This window comes from Gracilinanus agilis, chromosome 2 (assembly GCF_016433145.1).
Source record: "Gracilinanus agilis isolate LMUSP501 chromosome 2, AgileGrace, whole genome shotgun sequence".
NCBI lineage: Eukaryota > Metazoa > Chordata > Mammalia > Didelphimorphia > Didelphidae > Gracilinanus > Gracilinanus agilis.
Genome location: NC_058131.1, coordinates 686,908,289 through 686,922,406, shown reverse-complemented (window position 1 = coordinate 686,922,406; position 14,118 = coordinate 686,908,289).

Sequence of the window (14,118 nt, the reverse complement as noted above, 5' to 3'; positions counted from 1 at the left end):
ATTTATAAAAAAAGACAAGAGTAGGATAGAGGTACTAACTAGGATATTGGTGACAAAGCTCCTAGAATATCTTCACTTTTTCTATTGGGAAATAGCCAACTAGTCACTGTGTGGTTTTCCACATTTCATTCTATATGATTGACTTGGATTTCTTCTTTGCATATCCTCCCCACCCCCTTCCTTTGAGTCAAAATAAAACAGGGAGTGAAGGATTATGGGGAAGGTGATCTAGTACTAAGTGATGGGGAAGGGTATTGTGGTTGGTATTGCTTTTGGGTGAGATCAGTCATGAGCCCACATAGGGGGAACGCAGATATAGATGATGGGAGAGCTATTGGCACAGATTTGAGTCAAAAGCAAAAACAAAAGACAAGGGCTCAAATAGAGAAGCGCTTTGGTTCCTGTCTGTGAACTGGATAGAATCTCAGCTTGATGTAGAGGTAGCTGGTGTACAGTGGCTCAAAATGCCCAGGACAATTTGTTGTACAATCCAAGACTTAAAGAATGTGCCATCCCTCTCCTGTGACCATTAAGTAACCAAATGGGAAGACTTGAATTGATATCACATAGGCGCTGCTTGCTACATCTCCTAGTCTTCTTGACTAAGCTCACTAATGCATCTTGAAATGAAGACATTAGCAGGAAAATACTTTCTTTGACTAGACTAGCCCAATTGCTGGGGGAAGGGGAAAAACAAGAGCAACAAAAATAGTCATTGGGGTAGCTGAACCAGGACAGGAGGCAAAACATTAGGGGCTGAATTATTCAAAGTAATTTTGGAATGTATCCCTTCAGCTCCTCTCCTTTTACAGATGACTGCCTTTCTTTTTCTTAACCTGAGAATGTGGAAAATACCATGCATCTCCATACCTATGGTGAGAAGTCATGCATTCAATGACAGAAAGAATATGAACCAAGCCTAGATGTCTCCCCTCATTACCCGCCACCACCACTACCACAAAAAGTAAACAGGCCAGTTTTGATCTAGAAGGCTAGGCAAGGAAAGGAGAGTAAGACTCAGGGTTACATTCATGGAGATATAAAAAGTCACATTGATTGTCTTGTCTATGGCCTTGTACATCAAAGGATATATCTATGGGGGTGTTCATGAGTCTTCAATTGATTTACTAAGGTCCCCTGTGAAATGATTGAGCAGTGAAGAAAGAAAGGCCACTTCCAACAGTCAGTTAAAAACATCCAGAGGAAGAGCATGTTTATAATTTTATTTTTTACCACTGAATGTTGAAAATGGGGTAGGGGCTTTTCAAGGAAACCAAGGTGATTACTTTCTACTTCTCTAATCAAGGCAAATGAAATCTGAAGTTGATGCTGCTCACCCTTCATTTGGGGGGAGACTTTAGACCCTTAATAGAAAAATTGCATTTGGGATGCAATTAAAAACAGGGAAATAGAATATGCTATATGCTTTCTTTTGGCATTTTGAGGTCCTAGCTCCAGGAATTCAAATTTTCAGATATATATATGAAAATATACATATATATTTTAATTGATCTGTTTTCTCACTGCCTTATCTCAAACCCCAAATCAGTGTCCCTTCCAAAAAGATCTGTTTTTCCTTGTGTGTTCTATCATGTTTATCTATTTTACTTAGATTAGATTAGATCATTGAGAGAATGTAGGAGGCATGCAGATGGGGGAAGAGGAAAGAAGAAAATGCAGAAGAAATGAGAGACAAAGAGAAAAAAAAAAAGAGAGAGAGAGAGAGAGAGAGAGAGAGAGAGAGAGAGAGAGAGAGAATAAAACAGAATGAAAGGTATTGGTGAAGGAAAAAAATCTGCTTAGAAAATATTCTCATCAGATGTAGACCTAGTGCTTAAGACAAAGCAACCTCCCCCATCCCATTCCAATTGACATGTAAATTTAGAATGTATAGTTTTCTTGCTCTGGTCTCTGGTTTTTGGATTTATAACTCTGTTTAGACTATTCCATGCATTTTAGGTATATTTTGTGCCTTCAAAAGCTGCTAATAATATTCAGCATTTGGATTAAAGATATTTAATAATAAAACATATTTTTGCTCCCTACCCTGTTATTCACAGAAATGAAGCAAAGATACTTGGCTTCAAATACATTCCTGAATATTGTTTAATCTGCACCAAAAGTAAAAGAGATAAAACTGCTCAGATACTTATGCCTTTAAGAACTGATTAAAAAGGCTTTCTAGGTTGTCCTTGCCCTGGCTTGCTGGACTAATGGAAGCAGAAATGGCCTTTTCAGCTTTCTCCCCTTTCTCTTTTCTCCTTTTCCTTTCCTTTTCTTTTTTTTTTTCATCTGCTTCTATTCTTCTGCTCTTTCTTTTCCTATTACTTCTCCCTTTCTTCTTTTTCTTTATCCCTTTCCTTTTCTTCTTCCTCCTCTTTCTTTTCTTTTTCCTTCCTCTTCTCTTTCTCATTATCCTTCTCTTATTCTTCCTCCTTATCTTCCTATTGAGGGATCAATGATTTAACCACTCCATAACTCAATCGATCTGTTTATCTTTGAGTTTAGATAGAGTCAAAAACATTGTCTATCCCTTTGCTGATCTTTTCCCAATTTAGCTAGTCTTCTTTTTAGCCAATGAATATTAGTATATTGTAGAGTCCTCAAAATCAGAAAACTTCCAGTTTAGAGGCCCTTATAGAACAGAAATTCCATTGGCACAAGTTTTGAAAATCTACTATCACCTTGATAAGACCAGAGTCAGAACTTCAGTGAAAGTTTTTCAGTTGTACTGTTTATAAACCTAATAAGTTACTTTGAAAATTACACTTTGATAGCTTCTATCTAGCCATAGTTAGAGACTGAAGCCTGAGAATTTCAGGTATATACTGTATTGGGTTGTGAAATCTGTTTTTTTCAGAAAGCCTTCCCAACCATCAACTTCCCCTAATTTCATACTGAGTTGCAAAAAATTTTTTCTTGAAAAAATGGTTAGCATGTACCCAAGTGACTCCCCCACTCTAAAGTGGTACAGTTTCACTATGCTTTCTAGGCAATACAATCCAGTTTGATTAGCCTACCAACACCCCTGAGGTAGAGCAGGAAGCTCTCCATGGTAAATGCCCTCCGAATGGGTGTTGAGGTTCTTGGCTACAAATGTCAAATCATGAAATGAAATGATTCCCAATGACAGCTAGAGTAATGCATGGACTTTGCCACAGTGAGGATAGGTGGAGGGCCTTTTATTTTTCAATTAATTTAAATGACATTCACTCCTCAAAGGGTAGATTATCTAAGGAAATCATGAGACAACCAAAGAGATGAGACCTTTGCTAATTATTTCAGCATTAGAATTAACTAGAACTAGGTTCGTTTTAGAAATATTAGCAACCTATATCTTTAAAATGTTCACAATTTCTAAATGGGAAAATTGTGTATCTGACAACTAATGCACTATACTTGGGAATCCTATAAAGAATCAACATTATCTTTTCAGGAACTGAAACAAAACAAAACAAAAAGTTGGCAAAGAGAAATGAAGACTAACAAAACCCAAGTGACAGAGAGCACATGAAAGAATATTCCTTCCCCACCCTCTGTTGGTACCTTCTCAAGCCAGCTAAATTCATGGAGAAGAACAATTAGCAAATCAATAAGTTAAGTTTTGTTGCTCTTTCTATTGCCAAGGTTAATTGCTTGTTTAATTAAAGGCTTCTGCCTTGATATGCAGTCACTGGATAATTAGACTGTTCAGATTTCACAAGTCTTGTACTTTGCACTAGGGTACCAAATTCCATAGAAGCAATTTCATGAGCTACCATCTCTGAACAAAACAAAAGCCTGCATTGACATCATTATCTTTGGCAATAGAAAGCTAAATAAAACCACAAGTTGGGTTTGTTGACTCTCCTTCCCTTGCTTTAAATTGTCCAATTTCAAACTACTTCAGTTTGAAAAAAATTGTTTGTTTAGCTATGTTGTGCCTATATTTAAAACCAACAGAATAAATGAACCAAGGGATAATAGACTAGAGCTGGAAGGTACCATAGAGATCATCTAGTCCCACAACCTCATTTTAAAGAGGAAGAAATTGAGGCTTAGAGAAAAGTGATTTACCTAACCCTTTTTATCTAAGCAGCCTCAGATCATTCTCAACATCCTGTCCAGTCTTATAGTTCATTATCTTCTTTGCCACTGGTCCCTCCCCTTACAACACTGGACCCAAATGGACCCCCAGTGAGCATTCCCCTTGCTCCCTGAGGGAGATAATTTAGTTAGCTTTAGAACCTCAATTTGGAGCTGAACTGCGCTGACTGGTAAGTGATTGCAAACTCATCTTGCCTGCTATATTATACCAGCCTGAGATTTGCATTTCAAGTCATCCACATGGATGCCTTGCCATTTGCCCTGCTACTCTCAATCCTGTCAGTTTTGACCACCAGTAAAGAAATCAATATTATAATTGCTTCTGGAAAGGGCAAGACATCTTACTACTTTATGGCCCCCTTCACCTCCCCCATAACTCTCAGGATCAAAATTTCCTTTGGCCACCATTTCCATATGTGGTTTGCCTCTCCCTTCAAGAATGTAAACTCCTTAAGGCAAGGATGATCTAAATTGTTTCTTTGGATGCCAAGTGCTTTGCACAATGCTCTCCAAATTAACATTTTTTCTATTCATTGGTTTATTCAACTATTCAATTAATCCATTCTTATAAGATGACACATTGAGTAAGGTGAAGATTTGAGACTCTTAAGGAATTCTAGATTCATATACAGTGTTCATTCTACTAATTCCAGTTCCACATTTCACATCAGAAAGTTAGTTTTAAGCAGTATGCTCACAAACTAACATCTTTGATCAGAGCATAAAGACTTAGCTGAACACTGGCAGAATTCAAGGAAAAAAGGAGGAATCAACTAACTTACATGTAATCCCTTCTACCAGGGAGCCTGCAGCTATCATTTATCCGTAATCTAAACTTGCTCTAATTCATAAACCTGTTGAACATATTTCCAGTGGGTTTTGAGAACATAGGTGGTATAGAGTTTGGAAAGAACCAGTCTTGTCTAATCTTCTGCTTACTTTGATCTAGACTTTAAACAGAAAGCCCAGCTGGAAAGTAGTAGCAGAGGGCTCTGAAAGAGGAGGCATCATGATCCTCCTAGCCAGGGACGTCAAGACCCTACTAGCCTCTACTGATCTGTGTTCTAATATGAGATTATGCACAGGTGACTTCTCTACCAGACCAGAAAGCCAGATCTTTGGCACATTTTTCTGCATACATGAATCCAGTGCAGAAATGTTGAATTGGATCATCTCAATGTCTGGCAGATACCAATTGACTTTTTCTATTTCATTTCTGATGTACATATACCATATCTATGTACACACTTACAGGCAATTTTAATGACTTGAAAAAAACAAAAAAGAAACAAACTGGAGATGGTGACTAGCTTTAGTCAAAAATCTTAAGTTTAATTTAACTAATGAAATGCAAATTTTTAAAGTGTATTACATGTTGTTAATTGAATTTAAAAAAATGTTGATATAGTGCCTGGTTCACATGAGGCACCATGATTGCCATTAGGAATATCAATATGGAAAACAGCATAGTCCCTGATCTCAAAGTGCTTACGATCTAGTAATTAGGACAATACTTATACCAAGATGACTTTATTCTAAGAGAGAATCTAATTGGAAGAGCCAACATGGCAGAATGAAAAAAATGCTGAATTTGAGTTCCAAAGCTATAGGTTCAAATTCTGGTTCTGCTCATTACTGGGTGACCTTGGGCAATTGATGTCTATGAACCACAATTCTTCATCTACAAAACAATGGTGTGAGATGGAATAGATGGCTTTATGGTCCATTTCAAGCTCTAAATTGTTGGTACTATGGTGAAAGTCTAATTAAGGTGCTACGGGAGATATGAGTAGGGAGGGACCATTGCTATATGAGGAGAACAATAGTCATAGAGATGGTGGTCCTGGAGCTCTTCCTTTTTAGGACTTATACAGTTTCAAAAGACAAATATAGAATGCAAACTATTTATGGTGTGTGTGGGAGAAGCAATGTGACCTGCAATAAAGCCAGAAGGATGGATGGAGATTATCATGACGTGAATGAAAAGGTAAGTAGAAGCCACACTACAAAACTTAGGATCCTAAATTTATACTTTTTTGGATAGAAGTCTTTAAATAGAGGATGACTGACAATGTGCCTGGGGTGTGGTAAAGGGATTTTCTTTTCAAATAAAGGATAAACTAGGAAATTTTTGAAGTTCCTTTAAACAGTACGATTCTCTAATTCCATGTTGGATAAATTTTTGCCAAAATGACTGGACATATAAAATAATAATAAGAAGTAAAACTGTATAATTCAATCAATTGATATGAGTAATTGTCATATAGTCAAGATTTTTGTTGTTCAGTAATTACAGACTCTTCATGACCCCATTTGGGTTTTCTTGGTAAAAAGATACTGAAGTAATTTGCCATTTCCTTCTCAAACAGACAAGGTTAAGTGACTTGCTCAGAATCATACTGCTAGTAAGTGTCAAATCCCAGATTTGAACTCAGAAAGAAGAGTGTTCCTGATTCCAAGCCCTGTGCTCTATCTGCTGTGCCACCTCACTGCTAGGTTCAAATTTTTATTCTCCTAATTACTGTGTGATCTTGGGCAATTTAATTAACTTCTGTGAATTACAATTCATCTAGCTGCTGTTCAAATCCAGCCCTTAGACACTAACTAGCTGTATGACCTTGGGCAAGTCACTTAAACTTATCTGCCTCATTTTCTTCATCTAAAAAATGAACTAGCAAAGGAAATGGCAAACCACTCCAAATTGAAGTTAGACACAACTAAAAGAATTGTACAACATTAATAATGGTTCTAGTATTGTACTCACAATTGGGGATAAAAATACAAAAAAAGGGAATAATTCTAGTTCTTAAAGGACTTGCTTTCTATTCTAGGAAAATGAACCACTGATGGTTTATAATAAGGCCTTAATACATTTTGTACAAAAAAATCCAAGATCTTAGGAAATGTCATTGCTAGGCCCAGGTGCCTAGCCTTACCGAGTCCTTGGTTTGGGGGGAAATAAATACTTATTTTAAAATGGTTTATTCTGATTTAAAAATAAGGCCCTGAAATTCTCAAAGGACTTAACTGTTCTAAAAATTTTATTCAATAAGACTCACATAAGCTGTGTCTAAATAATTTAAAAAATCATGAATACTGAATTCCTTTGAGTATTGTATATTGAATTATTGTTGCTTTGCTTTCTACACAATGTGGGAGGTAAAGGAAGTAGCAGTTCCGCTCATGGTTTGCCATGTAATAGGGTGCTATATCTCCTTATGGCATGGGGAAGGCTTTTTTTTTTTTTTTTGCTTAACAAGGTGGAATTTCTTCCTGTTGCCTGATTTGTGCAAAGTTTTGTGACCATTTTGGACTAGTAGAACAAGACAAACACTCAGTGATGCTCTGACCTGGCAAGAAACAGTTGCAGCAGAATATTCTTTTCACAAGATTTTTCTCCTTCTTGGGCTCTTTCTCTTTCTTCAAATAATGCATATAGTTCCACTAGGGAAACGTGTGCATAAAATACCAATATTGTATCTACCCTTTAGGCAAAGATCCAGGAAATTATTTCTAGGATATTGTGAATTTTTTTTCTCAGAATAAGATATTAGGAAATTGAAGAATTAGTTTGATCACCTTTCTTATAATACCCCCCACACAGGTGCATCCTCTTCCCATATTTTTATAACCAGAAGGTGGAATTTAGATCAGAATGATACAACATCCATGGTGAAATAGAAGGGGAAAAGACTTCATCCCCAAAGCATAGTAGGAGGTGGAGGTGGGAGATGGTGTGGAACCCATGTTAGTTAAGATGGTTCTCATCAGATGATGTCTGTAATTCATCCTCTATTAGCTTGATCTCAGCTGCTATCTAGGCTTATGGTGATATCCTTTACTCACTACTTCAAAGAGATGATTTGAAGGAGGTTGGTAACCAGGTGGCTCTTTGGATAGAAAGCCAGGCTTGGATATAGGAGATCATGGGTTCAAATCTACCCTCACATACTTCTTAACTGTGTGATCCTGAGCAAATCACTTAATTCCCATTGCCTAGCCCTTACCATTCTTCTGCCTTAGAACTAATAAATAATAATGATTCTAAGATGGAAGGTAAGAGTTTAAAAAGAAAAACAATATTGGCATAATTAAAAGGTGGCAGGGGATGGTCGAAAGAACCCTATGTTTTTTACTGAGTTCATAAGTACTCATTATTGGATAGAAACTGACTGCTACAGTTTTTGTTTGTTTTTGCTTTTGAACATTTCTGCTCTGAAGTCATCGAATCCTGAACATTAAATTAAATCCAATTCCACAACCATTTATTAAGTGACTCATGTTCCAGACATTGTGCTAGGTCCTGGGAATACAGACAACAATACTATTAATTTTAAAAAGACCCTATTAGAGGAGTTAAGAAAGATATTGAGGGAAGGAACAAACAACATTGACACACATATGTTTATACAAATAGATGTAAAATCAGTGCAAACTAATTTTGAGGCAGATTACCAAAAACAGGGAAATCTAGGAAAGCCTCTTTTAACATATAACATTTGAGCTGATCCTCGAAGGAAATGACACGCATATTCTGATTCCTCTTGAAAGTGAATTGACTTGGTATTCTCAGTATCGTATCCTCATTACATTTACATAGAGATTTTGGAATAAGGAACCTAAGAGATCACCTAATCTAATCCCTACCCAAGTAATAATCCTTACTGTTATTTAGTTTTTGCATATCTTCCAATGAGACATGAAACTAATGTTTCAAAAGGGAGTTTTTTCTAGCTATGAAGAAAAATAGGAAATAATTCTATGCATATGTGAAGCATTAAAGGCAGTCCCTGGAGTTTTCCACTTTATTGTAGTATTAGTTTGGCCTGTGACTAAAGACAGACACAGCAAGAGCATCTTGTGAATATTGGGGCATGGCTTCTATGCTCAGAAAACCCAAATGTCCATCTCCAGGTATATCCCTAGACTCTGTCTCGAGATGTTGTAGGAATCATACTTCTGTCCACTGGTCAACCTGGCAAGAAACCTAATTACCCTCTGCTGCCCCAGAGGCCGATTCAGGTAATAACTCAGACTTTCTCCAGAAAACAAATGAAAAATGGCCTCACTTATCTGAAGAAAAATGATGTGATTGTGATTGACTAGAAATTTGAAGCATCAAACCTCTAGGTTTTTCTATAATTGGCTCTCAATGAATCAAAGGCAAGAAGGAACAAGGGAGGCAGGCACTGATCAGGGTAACAAGAAATATTTAGGACACATGGTCTGAACTAAGAGGATCATGGCACTTTAATTCCCCAAAGCTCTGGTGGCAAGGTCCTTAGATGGTGAATGGTCAGGGAGGCATGGAGCACCTGCTTTTAAGGAAGTTCTTGATTTTTCGAGTATATAATATCATTATAGGGTTACACTATCAAAGAGATGTTAGACTATAGAATATTAGTATTAAGAATGGCACTAGAGCATAGGATATAGAAATTCAGCATTGGAAGAGGTCTTAGAATATAACATGTCAGATCTTCTGAAGACTTTAGAACAAAGAATATAGAATGTCAGAATTGGTTGAGACCTTAGAAAATAGAATACTGAATATCAGGGCTGGAAGGGAATTTATAATGTAAAACTTAATCCTATCTTAAAGATTATTAGTCTAGTGCAGTGATGGTGAACCTTTTAGAGACCAAGTGCCCAAAATGCACCCTCACGCCACATGTGAACTTCTCTCTTACCCCAGGCAGGAGGGAGGAAGCATTCCTCTGGCTACTGGCTACTGGGCAGAGTGGATAATGTGAAAAAATGTCCTAAGGTGTTGTGGAGAAGGGGAAGGGACCAGTCCCCTCTGGCAAGCATGCCATAGGTTCACCAACACAGCTCTAGGGTTATTAATCTGGCACTTTATAAACTTTTTTTATATAACATCTTTATTATTGTATTTCAAAATAATAGGTTTCTTTTATAATCCAATGAATTCATTTTATGCATTTAGAAACATTATTCTGAGGAGGGAGGTCTGTGGAAATCACCAGACTGCTAAGGGATCCACAAAACAAAAGGATAAAGAATTCCTGGTCTAGCCCAAACCTTTCAAATCTTAAAAATTTGAAAACTGAAGAACATAAAGGGAAAATGAGTTGTGTAAAGTCACAAAGGAAGCAGAAATAGGCTCCTCACACAGGCTTTTTGACAAAGAGTCAAGTCCTTTTTTTTCAAATATAACAATATTGTCTTCTTACCCACATGGTGTAGAATAATAAAGATGCGCACATATGTTGTTACTCAATTGAAGAAAAAAATATTAATATGTTATGAGACATTTTGCCAATCACTTTCTTATTATTTACACTTATTTCTTTGATTCTGTGTTGATTCTTATTTCTAAATACAAGACAACTAGACATTAACTTCACAAGACATTGGACATTACTGTACTCCTAACAAGATGAGAGACTGAAGAAAGACTGTAGAAGGAGACTACATCAGGAAGGGAGAAATAAGCAATTATATTGGTTATTCAATTGTTTCAGTCTTGTCCGACTTGTCCTGATTCCATTTTGGATTTTCTTTGCATAGACAATGGAGTGGTTTGCTATTTTCTTCTCCAACTCATTTTATAATGGAAGAAACAGAGGCTTTCCCAGGGTCACAAGTGCTATGACTGGACTGACCTGAAGTCTTCCTGACCTCAGACTCAGTACTTTTATTTACTGCACTGATAGTTGCCTCCTACTGTAAAATGAATAATTTAGGAGAAGTGAGGTATCATTGTTTCTAGAATAAAAAAAAAATAGAACAAATTAAGAACAGAATTCCTTAGTTTTTTGTATAATGACCATGAGGGGTAAATGGGTGAATGTCAAGGACAGGGTTAGAGGTTTCTGTTGGATATATCAAAACAATAGAAAGATATGGTTTAAGTGGGTAGAGGTCAAGATTTTGATTAAAGTTCTGCTCAAAAGGAATCTTAAGATAACGATTTAATTTTGGCAGAGTCCTTTGCAAATCTTGAAATAATAAATAAATCCAACTTATGATATTTAGACTAACAAAGAAAACTTAAAGAATTTCATCTCCAGAACAACTTAAAATTCAAGATATGATGTACCAAGGGGTTTAGATGACATCTGGCAGGCAGCTTCCATATGCATAATTTTAGGATGAGTATATGCTTGGAGTGACAAATATATTGTTGGATTTCCAGCACAGTGCCCTAAGTATTAGTTTGTACGGGACAATGCAAACCAAAGAGCTCTTCACACTATTGGCAGACCTCTCCTATTGCCTGCTTGTATAAACTGGCATGTCTCCTTTGGAACCTGTGCTTTCTAATCTCAGGTATATTTTATGGGTGTTGGAACCCCTGAAAGAGTATTTGTTAGTAGTAGAGAGTATGAATAACATTATTTCAACAATTCAGATGAGACAGGGGAATCATCACTGATAGCAATTGGTCCCAGAATAGATTGATTTAATACTTATCTGGGGGGATGTAGCTTCCCCCGGTCTACACATCAATATTTTACCAAGTGAGAAAAGGGTTTGCCCTTAGATATCCTAGGCATGAGGTGAATCAGGGAAGACTCACTAAATTGGAATGGGGGCCATATGTTTCCAAATTTTATAGAGGCAATTACCAAATGCAAATAGAGGCAAAGTTGTGCTGTGGTTCTTCTCCTGTTTGGAAGTGTAAATGTAGTAAAGTTCAGTCTTGTTTGCACATGTTAATTCCCTATATATTGCCTTACTCCATTTGCATAGAAGAATGCAAAGGTTTCTGTAATGTGACCTTTTTAATTGTTTGGTTTCTACACATAAATTGGTTCAGTGTCAGCCAAATACTACCTTAATTAGAAAACATAATATGAAGGCTGGCCAGTAATGTTTCCATTAGCTTATTTAAATTGTCTGCTTATTTGGCATTGAGCCATATTGATTCTGAGAAGTTTTTATTCAATTATCACCACATATTCATTAGACATCATCGAGTTACTTTAGAAACATAAGCAGGTTTCATAGAATTTTGATGACTCACACAAGCTTCCATTTGCTATATGCCTCAAGGGAGGGCACATACAGCTTTGTCTGGATGAGAACTACTGTGAGCAAGCACAGTGGTCCCTTTCCAAGTCCCTCGCAAATGATCCATACCTCAACTAGCTTGGGAATCAATTTTGGTTTAGTTCAAGTCTATAGTTCTTCATAGTATGTTAAAGTTGGTGCCCGCTCTTGTGCTACACTATGATGTGATAGATAGATGAGAACAGATCAAGGGCCTTATGTCGAGGGCCCCTCTAAATGGAGAAACAAGTCTACTACACATAGAGTTGTTATTATGTGAGACAAGATTATACCTTCCTTTTGTGTGAAATAGGCAAAATCCTAATTTTGTAAGTAATCCAACTTATTTTTTTAATTTCTAATTTTTTAAATTTATTTTTATTTTATTGATTAATTATGAAAAATTTTCCATGGTTACATGATTCATGTTCTTTCCCTCCCCCTTTTTTCTCCCCCCTCCCAAAGCCAATGTGCAATTTCACTGGGCTTTATACGTGCCATTGATTAAGACCTATTTCCATATTATTGATATTTGCACTAGGGTGATCGTTTAGATTCTACACCCCCAATCATATCCCCATTGACTCATGTGATCGAACAGTTGTTTTTATTCTGTGTTTCTGCTCCCACGGTTATTTCTCTGGATGTGGAGAGCTTTTTTTATCATAAGTCCCTCAGAATTCTCCTGGGTCATTACATTGCTGCTAGTACAGAAGTCCATTACATTCGATTGTGCCACAGTGTATCCGTCTCTGTGTACAATGTTCTCCTGGTTCTGCTCCTTTCACTCTGCATCCATTCCTGGAGGTTGTTCCAGTTCACATGGAATTCCTCCAGTTCATTATTCCTTTTAGCACAATTGTAATCAAACTTATGAAGAGAGAAAGGCCTTTGTGCTCTAAAATGGTCAGCATACAATGGAAACCACACAAAGTAAGGGCACAAGCACTAAGTTCAAGTTGCAGCCTCAAGATTTAGTGTCTGAGTGAAAGCAAACAAGTTTCTCTGAGGCTCAGCTTCCTCATCTATGAATTGGAAGTGATAATACTTGCTCTAATTTTTTCACAGATATTTTGTGAGAAAGAGATTAAAACACTGGAAATATATTATTGTTATTGTGTATGTGAAACTTCATAGGAAAGTCAGGATTTGATTAGGGCACAGGATCAGAAAGGTAAAAATAACATACTTGAAAGGAACTAAAGCTCATTCAATCCAAGTAGTTTTTGAATAAAAATATTCTAGACAATATTCCTAATAGTCAACCAATTGTCTCTATTTTTAAAAACCCTGACCTTTCATCTTAGAATCAATTCAGTGGCAGAAGAGTGGTAAAATCTAGGCAATAGGAATTAAGTGATTTGTCTAGAGTCACACAGAAAGGCTAGATTTGAACCCAGGCCCTCCCATCTCTAGTCCTGCCTCTCTGTTCCCTGAACCACCTACCTGCCCCCCAACCAATTTCTCCATGCAAATAAATCTTATTCCTCTATCCAAAGTTTTATGCCTGCCTTTCATATTTCTGTCATTTTGAAAATTTTATAAGCTTGCCCATTTCTCTATTTCTTAACCCAAATCAGTGACAAAAATGTTCAATAGAACCAGACCAAAGACAGATTTTTTGGTATTATACCAGTTCTTCCAAGTTGACATTGAAATATTAATGCAGGTAGGGGAAGGAGGGCAGTGGTTCAATTAGTTTCCCTTTCTTCTAACTTTCCTAACTCATAACCTTGCAATGTGTCAAGAATGCTATCATGACAGATTGTGTCAAATCCAAATATATTATATCTATAGCTTTCTTTTCATGTATTTGTCTAGGAACCACATGAAAAGAAAAGAAGGAAAGAAAATCAGGTAGTTTTCAAATTGCTTATTCTTTATGACTTTCTGCCAATTCTCAGTGATTATTGCTTCCCATTTTAATGACCCACCTCCCTTGAATGACATATTCTAGATTGTACTAGATTTATGTCAAGCCCACTCATCTTTGTTTTTTACAATTTGTTCTAAGTC